The sequence below is a fragment of the Mesoplodon mirus genome, assembly GCF_964341445.2.
Source record: "Mesoplodon mirus genome assembly, chromosome: 16".
Taxonomy (NCBI): domain Eukaryota; kingdom Metazoa; phylum Chordata; class Mammalia; order Artiodactyla; family Ziphiidae; genus Mesoplodon; species Mesoplodon mirus.
In genome coordinates, this window is record NC_138992.1 from 7,410,700 (window position 1) to 7,425,715 (window position 15,016).

General features: G+C 39.9%; 1 long non-coding RNA gene across 1 annotated transcript; it reads left to right on the top strand.

Moving 5' to 3' along the window:
- The first annotated feature begins 5,349 nt into the window (after window positions 1-5,349).
- Window positions 5,350-11,413, top strand: LOC309792084. Its single transcript, XR_014291603.1, has 3 exons — window positions 5,350-5,403; window positions 9,664-9,708; window positions 11,344-11,413. It is a non-coding gene; the product is annotated as an uncharacterized lncRNA (long non-coding RNA).
- Window positions 11,414-15,016: the final 3,603 nt, after the last annotated feature.

Below are 15,016 nucleotides of genomic sequence, written 5' to 3' on the forward strand. Positions count from 1 at the left end.
TTTGGACTCCAGCTGCCAGCAATGATCTGAGCCACTCTGCAGATGTCACTGCCACATTTCACTCACTCTCTCCATCTCGGCTGTTCAGGGCTTTCCAAATTCGCACGGTCCTTCCAGGTGTCACCAACAGCCCATTAGTCCCATCTACAGACAGCACCCAGAGAGCACACAGTGAAAGATTTGGTTCATGTTTAATCTGATGATACTTTCCATATCTAGACGATGTATAATAATGGCAATTTATTAAATGCCAATGATGTGAATGTTTTGAGGAATCAGCTCATTGATGCAGTAGATCTGTGGTCCTCTTGTACTATCATTTTTCTCTGTGCTGGGATGGTGTTTCAATATGTTAACAAATGTGATTCTTTACTTCAGATTTCCTGCTGCACTGAGACCCCTCCTGCTTGCTGCAGGGAGATCTCAGCCATTTGCTGCCTCGGGGAAAGGAATGGCTTGGGAGGAATAGCAAAAGTCACTGAGATATTTGATGTGTCTGACCCTGAGACTCTGAAAGAGTCCTCAGGATTTAGGGAGGATATTAAAGGGAGCAAGGAGAGAATAAGTGCTGGGTTCCCTGAAAACAAGTGACCTTTTGCTCTACAGAACATGTAGATATATAGGTACAGCTATTGCTCTCCCTGCCTAGCCAGCAAGAAGAGTGATGGGAGAAATAACCCTCTTTGCTGTGTGAGATTCAGGTATAGAGGTGACTTTTCTCAGCTGTGCCTGGGGGAGGTGATGGCACACCAGAGAAGATGTGGGTTCAGGGCTGATCTAGGCAGAGAGGGCCTGCGAGTACTTTGAAGAATCCTCCACTCAGCTGTGTGTGCAGGGCTGTAGCTGCAGGGCTGTAGATATTCCCGTGTCCTCAGAGAGGCCCTGGTGAAGCTGAGAGAGAGGGTCCAGGCTGAAGAGACCTGGATGCTGGGGAAAAAAGTGGCGCAACCTATGTGGGCCACACCGAGGACCAGGCACGTCCCAGCAGAAACCAGCATGGACAAGTGGCCATGAGAAGACCTCCCACCATCTCAGAAAATGTGGGGTAATGTAGCACAACCTTCACCTCTAAATGTTATATAAAATCTCAGGGAAATAGAATGGCAGAAGGCCTGAATTGGCTGAGATTATGTTTTTGATACTACATAGAATGAGAGTTTGAAATAATTAGGTTAGGTTAAAGATAACAGATTAAATAATTTATTTAAGGTAAGAGAAAACAGAATAATGATTCATCGGAGCAGTGGAGGTTGACTGGGAAAGTGTTCAAAGAACTTTCTGAGGGTGACAGACATATTCTTTATCTTGAGAAGCATATGCATTACACGAATGTCTGTTGATCATAACTTATCAAATGATACACAAGAAATGAGTATTTCACTGACTGTAAATTATACTCCTGTTAAAACATTCAAGAGATTTTTAAAAAATGGCACATTTTTTGCCTGCCTGAGTTTGTGACATTCTGAGAGCTAAATGATTTACTAAGGTCACACACATGGAACCCCATTTGTCTGATCCTGAAGTCCATGTTTTCCTGATTGAGAGACAAGGGAGCCTGGTGGGTGGAGCCCAGTCCTGCCACTTGCAGCTGTCCTGCACTTGTCCAGGGTCAATGCCCTAGTTTCCGCATCAGCAGCATGCGGGTAGTAACAACCCCCTACTTCAGAGGGTGGGTGTGAGGACTACAGGTTTTATTACATGTAAAGTTCTGAGAACAGTGCTGACAACAGTTAGCTACTCCTTGACAAAAAGCTGAGGAATCTCAAAGAGCAGAGGGGAAGTGGAAGCCACCCAAATCAGTGCTCTCGGCCGGCCACGGGTCCCAGGAAAACCGAGGTTAACACACATGAACTTTCGGCTACTCAGCTCAATGGGAACTCCAACTGCAAAGGCTTTGAAGACTGTTTACCAGGCAGGGGAGTTCGATGGGAGACTTTTCTCCCGACAAACCTGCAATGATGTTATGAAGCTTCCTGAAAGATAAGTGGTGCTGGGGAAAGCATATAACCTTTAAAAGCTTGAATAAAGTCCACTGAAGTTATGAAAGATTCTCAGGGAAGATGGAAAAGAAATGTTACAATGGCTGCAGGCTTTTTAAAGTTAGATCAAGAATTCTGATATGCTTTCAGAAAGCCTCTTTTTTCAGTTTTCTCTCAAGATGTAAACTATGAAAATGACAGATATATATTCCCCTTTGGGGAATAAAGGCAGGTAGCATTCGAGTAATGTTAAATTAATGTTCCTTCAACACATTTATTGAGGGCCTATTATGTCCTAGGCAGTTCTGGGAGCTCAGGAGATGCACATAGAATAGAAATTTCCTGGGGGATTTAAAGTACGGGAGAGGACAGTGCCAAGTACACGAATCAGTGCAATACCAGGGAGTAAAATGTAGGTTGCATTGGAGGTGTGAGCAAAGTGCCATGACAACCCGGTTGGGGGCATGGAAGTCTGAACTGGGGAGTTGAGGGAAGGTTCTTGGAATTGGCCTTTTAGAGGAGAGTGGAAGTACTGACTGCACTAGAGGTGAGGGTCGCAGGTGGTGTTGTGACAGACAGTGTACAGCAGTGACTGAGTCCTGCCCTGTCAATCATCCCAAGAGCCTCCTTTGCATTTCCAAGACAAATACACGTCTAGGAGTCAAAACCGTTTTATTACGAGCTACACAGTGTGCAACACCCAGTAGTTCAGAGATCACTCTCCAAGGCTGCATTGGAGGATGCAGCTAAGGCTCAAGGCAATGATGGGATCTCCATTCTGCCCTTTTTCACCATCCTCCCTGTCCCAAAACCATACCTGATTCTTGGCACCTGCATACTCAGGTTATTTGTGGAGAGAGGCTGATGGTATTCAAGTGGACTTGGGTCCAATTACCCATCTAACAACATGGAATCTGGAAGAGGGAGAAAACTGTACAGGCAGCCTGCCCTGAGAGACCAGGGTCTGCTTACCACAAGGTCTGCTTCCCACATCCGGGTAGGAATTGTAAGAGAGAGAAGGGGTGAGTGTGCCTGACTGCAGTGATGACACCTCCTAGTCAATGTGGCTTAGCAAACACCTCGAACATTGACCCATGCAATTGACAAGTTCTGCCATGGCTGGGAAAGGCAGGGCTGAGGCTAGGACTTTCTCCCCATAAGGAGCTGGAGAAAAATGTTCCCATGTGTTTCAGCCTAGATGTGTAAAAGAATAGATGATGTTTGGAGGCATGTGAGTGTCCTGTTATCTGAAGGAGAGGAAATACACCGAGATGGTGATGGGAGCTGAGCCTGGAGATACAGGTTTAGCTGGAGAGAAAATCTTTCCTGCTCATCAAAGCTTGTCTGCAATTCAAAGACTCTTTGAAACACATTATCTTTTTTCACTCATATTTCACATGTTATGAGCCCCCTTTTGCAAATAAGAATGCTGAGGTTCAGAAAGGTTAAGAGAGTTATCCGAAGTCACACAGCTTATCATTGGTTGGGACCAGCCGTCAGGTTGCTCTTTTCCTAGTGCAACATTCTTTTCACTCACTTGAGATTGGTTGCAGTGCTACATAATTAAAATGTTATTCAAATAAGTGAGGTAGAATTATCACCATTTAATATATATAATTTCCTTCATTGCTACTCAGACTTGATCCAATTTAAAAACCTTTGAAACTTTGAAGAACTACTTCCTAAATACACCTAAGTGTCTCAGAGTACTTTAGAACTTTTATTATATGCAAGTCCTCTAAATTGTGGTATCATTTTGTTAAAAAACAACTTGGGAATATTTATTCAAAATACTGAAAACCTTAAGCGTTTGAAGCTTAAAAGCAAATGCAATTACTGAAAACAAAGCTTGCAAATAAGATGTTAAAATGCAAAAACAAGGGAAGAACTGGAAAAAAATGAATAATTAGAGCCCAAAGGGTGTGCTGTATTTTGGGTTTTTTTGCCATACGCGGGCCTCTCACTGTTGTGGCCTCTTCCGTTGCGGAGCACAGGCTCCGGACGCGCAGGCTCAGTGGCCGTGACTCACGGGCCCAGCCGCTCCGCGGCATGTGGGATCTTCCCAGACCGGAGCACGAACCCGTGTCCCCTGCATCGGCAGGCGGACTCTCAACCACTGTGCCACCAGGAAAGCCCATGGGTGTGCTGTATTTAACTTTCAAATGTTAGAATTGTTCAATTTGAGAGAAAAAAATCTTTTGACATAACTCCTGTTTTTTAATTGGATAAATTGATATTCTGTACTAAAATGGAATAAGATTGAAAAAAAGCCTATAATTTTGCAAATCTAAATTTAGCAAAATATTCAAAGAGAATCAGAATACAGTCAACTTATTTGATATAGCCTGTCTTGTAAACATATATGCATTGTAGAAAAGCACTCTGTATGGAGGCAAACTGGCTGTACTGATAAAAATACTTATGCCAGCATTTTTCCATATTTGAGTATAAAAATGGAATGGAGAATATTCTTCATTTAACTGAATTTCCCCTGAATTTACTAGAGTATCTCTTTACCTATGGCAAGAGAATCTTCTCAATTAAAATTATAATGGTCTTCTGAAAATAGTCAGTTTTTAGGTACATGTAATCTCAAATTTATTGTCCATACAGTGCATCTTTAAAAAAAAATTGGGGGCAATTTTATGAAAAAACTATAAGACTTAAAAACACATTCTTCAGAAAATATCAGTGATGCTGTATTAAAGTCAGATAGGCAGTTGATTAAAGAATGTGAATAGCAGTATGAGAAATTATTTTATTCTTATTTTAAATATTTAAGTAATAAATATAAAGAGGTTTTTTATACTTCCCTTGGACTACATGGACACTTGATAGTTAAAAAATTTTAGAAAGATTTTTGTTTCTGAAAATAGTTTTGATATAGAAAATTTCATAAGTCTACCAATATAAAATCTTTCTTCATATATATACATTTATTTCTGTAAACGTATGAGTATGTGTACATGCATATATATATATATACCTATAAATATACATATATTATATATATATGTATAGGTATATGTGTAAGCTTTTAGAATGCCCTTTGGAATATTTCAGAGACTGGAAATTATGAAATATCTTCTCTTTAGGTGGTTGTGTGGTATTGTAAAAAGAATGGGCGCTTTCGAGCTTCCCTGGTGGTGCCGTGGTTAAGAATCCACCTGCCAATGCAGAGGACACGGGTTCGAGCCCTGGTCCGGGAAGATCCCACTTGCCGCGGAGCAACTAAGCCCGTGCGCCACAACTACTGAGCCTGCACTGTAGAGCCCATGAACCACAACAAGAGAAGCCACTGCAATGAGAAGGCTGCACACCACAACGAAGAGTGCCCCTGCTCGCCACAACTAGAGAAAGCCCTCGCGCAGTAACAAAGACCCAGTGCAGCCAAACTCGGGTTTAAATCAAGGTTCCACTAGTAAGTAGTAGTGTCTGGAGTTAATTTCTCCTTGCAAGAGAGAACTCTTCCTTATCTATCTATCTGTCTATCTATCTATCTATCTATGTATCATCTATCTATCTTCAGAGCATCTCTCCTTTTGGGGAACTGACTATATAGCAACGTTTATTATAAAGATAATAATATAAAAGTAACCATTAGACAAAAATACAATTTTTTCTAAGTAACAGAAAATGTAAGAGAGAAAGAGAGGGATAGATTGCAAATAAGATTACCTATATAATAAATTGCTATGGCTTGACGTCCAGGATAAGGAATCACAAACGTTGATTGTATATTTCATTATTATTACTTTAAGATGATAGTTTGCATATTGTGTAATAAAGCAAATGAGTAATTTTGTGATATTCCAGTGCTATCTTTTCTGATCTTATTGAAAATTTGTATTCTCAGCATGTAAGAAAAGAAGAGCTAGTGTAAATTAAGAAGTTTAGGCAAAAACCCTGAAGCCTGGAATTTGAGTCAAACCCATGAGTATGTATTTATAATGCATTTTATTTAAAAAATTATTTCCTAGCCCAGTCCTCTGAAAAAGCATAGAAGTAGTCACCCATTCAGTGGCAATGAGCATTCCTAGTGCCCAGATTGTGGTTTACAAATACTATTTCTTGTTAAAAGGAAACAGAAATGTCTTTTTCCATCCCCTCACTTTCAATCTATGTGTGTCCTTTGCCGTAAAGTGGGTCTCTTGTAGGAGCAGAAACAGAGGTTCTTGGAAATGTTCAAGGTGAACTTTAAGCATTTCAAATGAGAAGACAAGGAAGTCATCCTATTACTAGGGTAGTGTCTAAAGGACATAGGACCCAACTTGAAGAGGCTCCCACTGGCCATAGATGAGGCATTTGGTCAACAGTAGGGAAAGTCAGTGGAATGAGACACCCAATATGTTTAAATCCTTGAGTTCACAGTGACATAAAACAATATCCCTAATAGGTTACACGTTGATAGATGCCAGTGAGTCAACTCATTATTTGAAAATTGATAAAGGAGAAGCATCAAGCACTTATTCTGCCTTTACTCTATGACTATATCAATGAATTACCAAATGGTTGATGAGGGAAAGTTTCTCTGTAAAACAATTCCAGCTAATACATGAAGAACAAAGGACAGAATAGAGTATCACCATTTTGCAAGCTGTAATTAATCTAGGCACTGAACACTGGTGGCTGCTTACATCATAAAAGAGGCCATTGGACATGATGTGTCCACTGATAGCATAATACAACACGACCTGTGGAGCAGTCTTGCCAAAACTATCAAATCTGATTCTGATCAAGCTTTCAGATCCAGCTATAATTTATAGAAAACATAGAGGACAGAGGAAAATGTTGATGGTTATCATGGGGAGTGGCCATCAAAATCCAGACTCTGAGACACTCCAGAGGATAAATGACCTGGCTCCTTCAACAATAATTTGCCAGGGTGGGTGTTGAAGATGGAGGGTAAGCTTATAAGTGATTTGTCAACCAAATGAAATAGGTGGACATTGTTTGTATCCTGATTTAAACAAGTAACTTGCAGATGGATTAGATAGATAGAAAGATAGATAGACACAAAATTGGAATTGACTCTATACTTGATGATACTAAAGAATGCTGCTAGTATTTTTAATATGATAATACTATTGTTATGGGTTTTTTTGATTTGTTTTTTTGGCCTTACCATGCGGCTTGCAGGATCTTAGTTCCCCGACCAGGGATTGAACCTGGGCCCTGGCCAGTGAAAGCGTGGAGTCTTAACCACTGGACCACCAGGGAATTCCCCTGTATTGTTATGTTTTTAAAAATATAGTTATTATCAAAATGTATTCTTATGGAATACTTATGGATAAAAATGGAAAAATGCATTTAAACATATGCTTAAGCCATGACGCTTAACAAGGACGAAAACATATGAAAACAAAATAGTCTTGGAAAATCAAGATTCTAAGTTTTTCAGGTAAGTTAGCACTTGGATTTCTAGACAAATCCTGACACTTGAGGGGTTTTGATATTGGGTCAGCCCATATAGAAGAGATCAGGACTGTGACCGTGCTGAGTGACAATTCAGTAACAGTCATTGAATCTGAATTTTTGAACTTCAGCTTTTCTGCATTCATACCTGATTAACTCTGAGTGGCTTCCCTATGCTGACATTCCCTGACTCTAGGCTAAAGACTTGTGGCCTGATAGATGTTAGTTATAAAACATAATTTGTGCGTAGTGTGTCTCTACTTTCTCAGACAAAACAAAACATTATGTTTATTAATTTTCTTGATTCTCAGAAATCACATGTAGAAAGTCAGTATAGTTCATCCCTTGTCATAGATGACAAGGAAACAGCATACTGTTCAGACTTGCCCAAAACGATACAACCAGACCCAGCTCTCCTGACCTCTGTTCAGCCAGTAGTCCTGGTGTTGAGATGCCCCAGGGGACCATCACAAACACTCCTTTCCCCCTCCTCACCTTAAGTCCCAAACACTATGTTTAATCAAGGGAGGCAACTCACTAAGACGTTTCCTGGTCTATTCTAATCTTGCTTCTCCCTGAAAGCATCACTGTGAAGAAGGAAATAGTCTAACAAGGAGGAAGAAAGAAAGAAAGGAGGAAAGGCAGGAAGGAGGGAGGAGAGGAGGAAATGGGGAGGAGAGGAGGGAGCAAGGAAGCATGTTGTAGGCACTGAGGAAGACATTTAAAATTATTGCACTTTTTCAAACACTGGCAAAGACCTGTGACTTGAGTTTACTCCCCCGCTTTATAGATGAGGGAATTGAAGCTCTGGGGTAAGCAAGTTGCTAAGAGTTCACACAGCTCTCAGCAGAATTTGAACCCAAACAAACATCCTTACTTCAAATCCAAGTCTCTTCTTCCTACCACTAGTATAATCTGGAACTCGAAACCCAGCTTGTCCTCACATCCCTGCAGCTGGCACCCAGACACTGAGATCATCTGAGTTTGATCTTCACACCCTCTGGGATTGGCATTCTGCTTCGAGTGTCCCTTCCCTTGCTCCTTGGAAACAGCAAATTCTGTTTTTAGAAAAAGATCTGTCAAAGGCATCGTGTGGCTGGGCTGTCAGCAGAGAGAACTTCTGTTGGCTTCCATCTGGGAACCAAGCAGTTACAGATGGGAAGACTTACTGCAACCTTGAAGATTAAAATAAGAAGGCTTTTCTCACACAGTTAATGCACACTGGGTTGAAAGACTAATTATGCAACATTCCTGTTTCCAAGGAATTTGTTATCAAATGTAGAAAACCATCATGTACACAACTAAATACAAAACAGTGCAATAAATTACATTAGAGTGCTTACATGTTACGGGGTACTGTACCAAGTACTGTACACACGTCTTTTGGTCTTCACAACAACCTATGGCATAGATGTTAATAATACTCCCATTTCACAGATGGGGGGAACTGGCTCAGCAACAGCCAAGGTCACAGAATTACTAAGTAGTAGGGCTGGACTTTGAGCCCAGTGGCCTCACTCCTGAGCCTGAGTCCTTAAGGGAACATTTATGACAGAGCCAGGCAGCTGCAGAGAACAGAGGAAGGGCAGCTGGAGAAGAGATGACAGATACAGTGGAGGAGAGGCTGGTTGAACTGAACTTGGAAAGAAGGTAGATGTTTATCAAATGTCTTATTTTAATTTTTAGTCATATATTTTTATTTTGACTAGAAATCCTAGAAATTTTAGAAATTTCTAGGATTTAGCTTGGGGTTCTCATTTATTGAACAAATATTCACTTCCGGCCTCCTCTGTACCAGGCAGGGACTGGACATGAGCATGAAGTGGGACAGGCTGGACTGGGGCGTCAGAACTGGAGTGGACCTATCCTCTGGGTGCCCTCCTTCTCGATCAGCATTTGCCACCTACAGCTTCTAAAACGTCTCATAACAGGACATTGCCTGAGTTAACTCAAAGGTCACAATGCACCCTGCACAAAGAATCCTTTCCGATTCTATTTTCCGTCTCTAATATGTCAAGCACATTGAATAACATAGATGACCGATAGATGTGGAATGGCTGCAATGACGACAAAATATTCCAAATACTGCAAGGCCAGCAACATAAAATACAACCAATTTAAGCTAAGCAAACTTCTCTCCATTATTGCTTTTTAATGGAAGACTAAAAACCCCAAATTAAATTTCCTTCCACCTAAAAGTTAAACAGTAATGACACTAAAATTCCACAATTATTCCCTTCTTAATTTTTTGTTTTGCTGTCTCTAGGCTGGATCTGCAGGATGGGGATGATTATCGTGCCTAGGAGCAGTGGTGAGAATTAAAATTCAGCCGAGCTTGGGAAATGTTCACCTTTGTGTCTCTTGAGAGCATACTCGATGTACGGTAGGGATCGTGGTAGCTGTATCTTCAGGAAGCAAATTAGGCTTGTATCAAGGTGGTCTTTCAATGAGTATGTAAATCCATGAACTGAGATCTAGTTCAAGGATGAGACTAGATTCTAGCAGAGGAATTCTAGATACACAGCACTGAAAGCTGGTTTGATGTGGTCTCCCAAATAGGGACTGAGACCAAGAAGACATGACTTAAGTCCAGGTACCAGACCAGGCTTGATGGTCATAAAGGTGCTTGAATGTGGAGTACCTGATTTTTCCCCCAGCATTGGGACCAGCCTGGGTACCAGTGTAGAGCTGAAATGCCATGTGTGGGCCAGGTCGCCAGCCTTGATTAAAAGGGAGCAAGCTGGAACGAGGAATCAGGCAAGCCCTGAAAAGATTTTACTCGTGTTTTTTTTCTGGAGAATGAGCGTTTGTTTCAAATTGCAAGGTGGCAAGCTCAGCTATGAAACTGTCCGACTTCAGGGTGACCATGTGGCTTAACCTTCCATGAATAACCCAAAGCATTCACACAGCTCAGTGAATGCCCCCAAGGCTGAAGAATCCCCGTGTCACAGAGGGAGGGGCCCAGGAGACCTGCTAGGGTGCAATTTTGAAAGCAAATGTGTCAGCAGCAAAAGATGGTGCTCCAGGGAACATCTCAATCCCCAAAGCCGGGATTGGCTGAGCCACTGCAGCTTTCATATTTCCATGGAATCTTGGCTTTTCCAAGAAAAAAATGAGAACAGCGCAGTATGACTTTGGTGTCTCAGACCTTCTTTGCTTTTTTAGATCATGCCTGTTCTTTCTCGTCTCATGCTTGTAATGTGCCCAACACCAGGAGTGCCTTTCTCCTCACACCAAAGTAATAACTGCTTGTTCTTTCATCTGTTTGTTTATTTATTTACTTACTAATTTATTTCACCACAAATGACAGCTTCTCCATGGAAACTTCCTTCTCTGAGCCATCCAGTAGAAAATAACCTTTCCCATTTTTGAATCCCAAAAGATAATATTTACCCCTCATTTAAATACCCATCACAGTCTTAGACAGGAAGGTCTTAGAGAGTAATCTCCATGCATATCCATCTGACCTGCCTGATCTACCCAAACCCATCTGATAAAGGCACTGACAAGGCCACACCTGGGATCCATTGTCATCATGTTGGCAAAATGTGGGTGACTTGGTTTATGCTATAGGTAGACATCCTTGTGGAAAGCCAGGCAGTGAGGAAATCCACCTGCTGATGAGGGTCTAAGTAATTATAGAATAAAATACCTCCCTCCCTAGCTATCTCACACTCTGTGTGAAGGGGAAAATGGAAAGGAGACAGATATATGAATTTTTCCTCGGGCACAGCATCTATGCTGCTTTCTGCACAGTGTATATCTGCCTGACGTATTAAGTGCTTCATTAATGTTTGCTTAACAAATGATTCAATGAATGGCTCTCCACTCTTCAAATTCCCAAAGCATATGTACTACTCTAGACATACGAGGACCCAATATTAAATTGACAAACTTACATTTACCCTTCCAGGCAGATCCAGATAGATCTTTTCCTTCTTTCCAGTGTCTCTTTTAACATGCCCATGCTAGTCCTTTTTGGAGGAAAGGAAGAGAGAAGGAAGAAATGAAAATAGGAAGTGAACAAGATAAGAAGACAACCCAGAGAGGGAGAGGAAAATGCCTTTCCTAGGGCATTCATTTATTGAGTTCTTGTCTTGTTTCAGGTACTCTGTTCAGCTGCTTATTTTGCTGGATGTGAGTAGTTAGAATGGATAAGTGCTTATCATCATAATTTACTGCAGTTAAAACAGGCTGATTCATTTCATCTACAAATACAGGAACACAAAAGTCTCAATTCATAAGACGTAATTTTTGAGATTTAATCCCAGGACTAATAAATAATGTACACAACACCCATGTTCACTATTTCATAGAGGATGTATACAACCATTTGAGTAACCATCATTTAAAGTGATGACTTTAATAATTATCATAACGAGTTAACTTACACTCTTAAAAAGCCTTATAGTTTAAATTACGCTTTCACAAAAATCTTATTTTATCTTCTTTAAGACTCTGTGAGATGGAACTTTTAAAATTCTCTTTTAAATATTAAAACTGTGGTTCAGAGAGGTGAAGAGATTTACTCAAGACAGTGAAATAATGTAAGAGACAGACCAGGATTAGAAGTGAGTTCACTTAACTCTAAATCCAGTGTCCTTGTCTGCTATACAAGAGGATTATAGCAGGCTTATTGGTTATCTTGAGTGATTATTTGGAGGTAATTACTAAACCAATTTTCTTTAGAAGAATTTCTTTCTTCCAAATTTCTTATTGGCTTATAAAACAATTATGGGGCTGAGTGCTCTCTCCCTGATAGTAAATGTCTATTACTTTGTTCTCCACTCCATCTGATGCTATACCAAAGTAGAACCTATGCTTTTAAATTCATCATCTCCCCATTTTTGGATTGGGTTGTTTGTTTTTTTGATATTGAGCTCCATGAGCTGCTTGTAAATTTTGGAGACTAATCCTTTGTCAGTTGCTTCATTTGCAAATATTTTCTCCCATTCTGAGGGTTGTTTTTTTGTCTTGTTTATGGTTTCCTTTGCTGTGCAAAAGCTTTTCACTTTCATTAGGTCCCATTTGTTTACTTTTGTTTTTATCTCCATTTCTCTAGGAGGTGGGTCAAAAAGGATCTTGCTGTGGTTTATGTCATAGAGTGTTCTGCCTATGTTTTCCTCTAAGAGTTTGATAGTGTCTGGCCTTACATTTAGGTCTTTAATCCATTGTGAGTTTATTTTTGTGTATGGTGTTAGGGAGTGTTCTAATTTCATTCTTTTACATGTAGCTGTCTAGTTTTCCCAGCACCACTTATTGAAGAGGCTGTCTTTTCTCCATTGTATATTCTTGCCTCCTTTATCAAAGATAAGGTGACCACATGTGCGTGGGTTTATCTCTGGGCTTTCTATCCTGCTCCATTGATCTATATTTCTGTTTTTGTGTCAGTACCATACTGTCTTGATTACTGTAGCTTTGTAGTATAGTCTGAAGTCAGGGAGCCTGATTCCTTCAGCTCCGTTTTTCTTTCTCAAGATTGCTTTGGCTATTTGTGGTCTTTTGTGTTTCCATACAAATTGTGAGATTTTTTTGTTCTAGTTCTGTGAAAAATGCCAGTGATAGTTTGATAGGGATTGCACTGAATCTGTAGATTGCTTTGGGTAGTATAGTCATTCTCACAATGTTGATTCTTCCAATCCAAGAACATGGTATATCTCTCCATCTATTTGTATCATCTTTGATTTCTTTCATCAGTGTCTTATAATTTTCTGCATACAGGTCTTTTGTCTCCTTAGGTAGGTTTATTCCTAGGTATTTTATTCTTTTTGTCGCAATGGTAAATGGGAGTGTTTTCTTAATTTCACTTTCAAATATTTCATCATTAGTGTATAGGAATGCAAAAGACTTCTGTGCATTAATTTTGCATCCTGCTACTTTACCAAATTCATTGATTAGTTCCAGTAGTTTTCTGGTAGCATCTTTAGGATTCTCTTTGTATAGTATCATGTCATCTGCAAACAGTTTCCCAAAGAAGATATACAGATTGCCAACAAACACATGAAAGAATGCTCAACATCATTAATCATTAGAGAAATGCAAATCAGAACTACAATGCGTTATCATCTCACCCCGGTCAGAATGGCCATCATCAAAATATCTACAAACAATAAATGCTGGAGAGGGTGTGGAGAAAAGGGAACCCTTATACACTGTTGGTGAGAATGTAAATTGCCACTATGGAGAACAGTATGGAGGTTCCTTTAAAAACTAAAAATAGAACTACCATACAACCCAGCAATCCCACTACTGGGCATATACCTGAGAAAACAATAATTCAAAAAGAGTCATGTACCACAATGTTCATTCCAGCTCTATTTACAATAGCCAGAACATGGAGACAACCTAAGTGTCCATCAACAGGTGAATGGATAAAGAAGATGTGGCACATATATACAATGGAATATTACTCAGCCATAAAAGGAAAGAAATTGAGTTATTTGTAGTAAGGTGGATGGGCCTAGAGTCTGTCATACAGAGTGAAGTAAGTCAGAGAAAAACAAATATCGTATGCTAACACATATATATGGAATCTAAAAAAAAAAAAAGAATGGTCATGAAGAACGTAGGTGCAAGATGGGAATAAAGATGCAGACCTACTAGAGAATGGACTTGAGGACACGGGGAGGGGGAAGGGTAAGCTGGGACAAAGTGAGAGAGTGGTAGTGTATACATGGACATATATACACTACCAAATGTAAAAGAGATAGCTAGTTGGAAGCAGTCACATAGCACAGGGAGATCAGCTCAGTGATTTGTGAACAGCTAGAAGGGTGGGATAGGGAGGGTGGGAGGGAGGGAGATGCAAGAGGGAAGAGATATGAGGATATATGTATATGTATAACTGATTCACTTTGTTATAAAGCAGAAACTAACCATTGTAAAGCAATTATAGTCCAATAAAAACATTAAAAAATAAAAATAAAATAAATTCATCATCTCATTGAACCTCTACAAAGCCTCTGTGAGGTTAGTGTGGCAAGGTATTTGATTTTCACTTAATAGAGGAAGAAATTGGAACAGAGGCTGAATCCATTGTCTCAAAGATGCACAATTAGTTAATGATAGAATCAAGAAAATAACAATGCACTCCTTGTCCCATCCTCACAACCACAACTCAGTTCAGAATCTTTTCATTTCTGGTGGTTATTGAGTGAACTCTCTGTTCACAGACTTCTCATCCTACACAACAATTACCAGAGTGATACATCCCAAACTAAAACGTTCGTAGAAGAAAAGACCCACAGATTTGACCTCATAAAGAAATAACAAATTCTCTATGGCACAAGAAAGCTGAAAAAGTTGACAAGGAAAAATATTTGTGATACAAAAAGTTAATAATCACAGGATACAAAGAGCTCCCACAGAACACTAAGAAAATGAAAAAGAGCTCATTAGGAAAATAGGCACAGGAAAAGCCATGCACTGAATAATAGAGACACATTCCCAAGAAATTAGAAAAAAAAAAAGTCCAACCTCACTTATGGATTAATAATCAAATCTAAGCAAAACTAAACATACTGATATAACCCAATTCTGGCATGAATAAGCAAAATAGGCAACACTGGTGAGAATATAAACTTTTCTGAAGGAGCAACTTGGCAATATCTATTAAATGC